Source organism: Chaetura pelagica, unplaced genomic scaffold, assembly GCF_000747805.2.
Source record: "Chaetura pelagica isolate M959 unplaced genomic scaffold, ChaPel_1.0 scaffold585, whole genome shotgun sequence".
Lineage (NCBI taxonomy): Eukaryota > Metazoa > Chordata > Aves > Apodiformes > Apodidae > Chaetura > Chaetura pelagica.
The window spans coordinates 241845-245238 of NW_009953404.1; the positions used below are offsets into that span (position 1 = coordinate 241845).

The window sequence follows — 3394 nt, forward strand, 5'->3', positions numbered from 1 at the left end:
CCCCCCCACACACACACACCCCTTCCTCTACCTCGCTACCTGCCGGCTCGCCTCCCGCGGCCGGGATGGGGACGGGAGGAAGGAACCTCCATCCCTCGGGGAGGAGGAAGGCACCGAGCAAACTTCGGGATTTCAAGCGATGTCCCCTCGCAGCGGCAGAACCGGCGCTGGGATCAGACGGGATAAAAGGGGATACAAGGCAACCTGGGCTTGCCGAGCTGCTCACCTCTGGCCTCACGCCGCTCCCCATGCAGGCACCCCCTTTTCTGCTTGCCCCTCAGGAACCATTTCCAGCCGTGCTCTGAAGGTCCTGACCCACTGCTGGGGTTTTACAGTAAAATCTCCTCCCTGCAGTGCCAAGTGTTACACATCGGGCGATGGGGGACCTGGTCTGGGTCCAAAGGTCCCAGCAGGACCAGCACCTGAACACAGATGCTGCCTTCACCCTAGAGAGCTCACAGCTGAGGGTTAAGACATACAGGCATGAAATCTGAGCACTGAGAATCTCCCATTGGATTTATGGGCCTGCTTTTAGGGGAAATCCCGATTCCATTCCAGTTGTTAGGATTTTGCCTCTGGCTCTTACGCCCACAACACAGAATTAAACATGAGATTAAATATTTGCATGTGCTGAGCAACCAAGAAGGCATAAAGAAGCACATCTAATGGTCCTTGCTTCAGGATTTTTGCTAAACTAGTTTCAGCTCCGTTCTCTGGTCTGAATTACCACATGGCCACACAAACACACTGAGTAGCCCAGAAGAGGCAGCAACAGGCAGAGCTGGCACCACAGCAAGCAGCAGTGCTTGCTTTGTGTCCACTCACAGCCCTTGGGACACCAGGATCCACACAACGCCTGGTCGCTCAAGTTTAAGTAACAAAATACAGTCAAACTTTAAACACACATTTACAGACGACTGCTGATAAAAGCTGAGTGAATCATGTAATTATGCCCCTAATTTTTGAATACCTTAAGTATCCATTTCTTGTTTGTAGTTCTGCCCTCTCACCAACTCAAGCTCAAATTACGGGTATGTGATGGTATTCTCCCAATCCTGCTCATCCACCATGCCAGGAGAGAAGCAGCATTTACTCACAAAACATGATGGGGCTCTCCAGAACACCATCAGTTCTGTTCAGCCTGTCTCCTCAGGTTTCTGCTTCCCCCATTGTGTTCATACACAACCAGAGCAGGAGCAGATGAAAGCTGAGGCACGAAAGGCATGTGCCTAAGGCCTTGGCTTTTGGAATCACAAGGTAGTATCAGAATCCAGTGTTTTCTGGAGGAGAGAGGAAGGGGGGGATGGCATGTCTCACGACAGGCCTACAAAGGAGAGCTTTCAACTACCAAGCCAGGATAACTGACACCATTACAGCAGTGGTCGTGGTTCAATTATAGAGCTGGCCTCCAGCAAAGGCAGGGAGCAAATGACATCTGTGGTCACACACCTGCCCGTGGGCAAACCAGGTCTCCACTAGCCTGTGCTGATTCCATATGAGGCTCCACACAACCTGGCTCATGCTTGTTCACCCCTCCAGCCTTTTGGTTCCCTAATCCAGACAGGAGAAAAAAAAAACAACTTGTGACACCCCCCAAGGACAATCCACCAGTCACACCACGGTAAAATGTCGTTCACAGCAAATTAAATCATGACACAGATCATCCCACTCCTCTGATCTGCAACCAATACCACTGCTCTTGTTATCTGCCTTAGCTGATCTGGGCTGCAGCAGGTCCCCAAGTATAACCCACATCAAACCTCCCTCCTTAGCCAGCCCTGCATGTTCCAGGCTGCTGGTTACAACAGCAACACAACTGACAAATGAGCTCTAATTACGAGGCCTGCGATAGGCGTGAAGACACAGATGCCAAGAAGATCTCAGAATGATTTCCAAATGCTAGGTAAACTTTGTTGAACTGGCATTTAAAAAAGTAGGGTAGGAAATAAAACAGTCAATTTGGAATCAGTGGGGGGAAAACATCACAATTAAATAAGATTTCCTGGCTATAATTGCTCTCAAAAAATCTCATCTTGTACAAGAGCAGCTAACCAGTCAAAGAAATATTTAAGACTCTGAATATTAAGAGTGTTTTCCAGCTCAATTCTTTCAGCTTGTCTACACTGGAGAACACTAAATGACAACAAAAAGTGAGCAACCCTTGTGCACACAGTGTACATTAGACTGGCCTAGTGCAGTTCACATCAGCTTAAGAAACAAGCCAAGCAGCCCTGATCCCAGTCGTGGCTCTGGTGGCACAACTGGGTCCATACTTTAGCTTGGTGTGATATAATTCTGTAATAAATAACATCCTTAATTAAACTGCTGAATGAGTCTTAGTGAAAACCACATGAAAAAAGGCAGTATCTCCTATTCTGAACTGTTGCTCTGATTGCACCTCACCGGATGTCATATTTAAGTCTAATCAATATCATAATCTTCACAGAAACCAATTACGTTGTCACAAACTGAGACAATAACCTCAAGCGAAGAATGAACAGCAGGAGCAGATGAGTGTCAAAGAACTAGATTTTATTTTCATGCAAACAGCCTTAAGTAGTAAAACCAAGATGGGAGGAGGAAGAAGACTACAACCCTGTGCTGTACTCATTTGCTCCTGAGCATCTCTACTATCAATAGATTTCAGCCACTGCTACCAGTGTCTACCAGGTCTGTGTTTTCTTATTAGACACCCAAGTTAATGCTTCTGTGATTCTCAATATGAGGCAAAATAGAGATTTTCATGTGGCACAAATGCGCCTTTGATTTAACCTTCCCCTGCAACTTTTTACACATTTTTATAGCATATTATATTTAGCTGATAGTAGGAAAAAAAAAAAATGACATGGAAACAGTTGAAAAAAACATCCTCAAACTGGTTTATATGCAAGTCCTTGAAAACAGATCTTGTGATCTGAGCTGCTGCTGCTTTCTGGAGGCCAGGACATATGTTTTTGAAAAGGAAACCCACTGAGATGTTTATGAATCATGATTCCTGACCTGTATCCGAATAAGAGAGTTATCCAATAGCTTTGTAAGGTTCATTGTTTTAGTCTAAGTGTCCATTCACATGAAATATGATCTTCACTGTTGGGCCTGGGCAAAATTTCATGACATTTTCCTCAAGAGTTCTAGCCAATATTTCAGTCATATTCTCAACACTAACAGGGACATTCTGACAACATAAATATCCATTTACTATCATGATCTTACTTCTTCCTACTATCTATTTTATCTGAACTATAACAAAAAAGTAGTCATCAGATGCATGGACTATCCATCAAAACCTCTTTAATAAACAGTCTGATTGTTCCACCTTAGATTAAATAAAGTAACTCAAGATGAAATAACACATTGTTTGCTCCCTCCATGTAATGCCTACTGCACCTTCTTT

The 3394-nt window shown here is 44.8% G+C and overlaps 1 protein-coding gene across 1 annotated transcript in view; it reads right to left on the reverse strand.

Annotated features, from left to right (window-relative positions):
• Positions 1–3394, reverse strand: part of KDM2B (lysine (K)-specific demethylase 2B) — a 112113-nt gene that overhangs the window by 25813 nt on the left and 82906 nt on the right. The gene's annotated exons all lie outside the window — the stretch shown is intronic.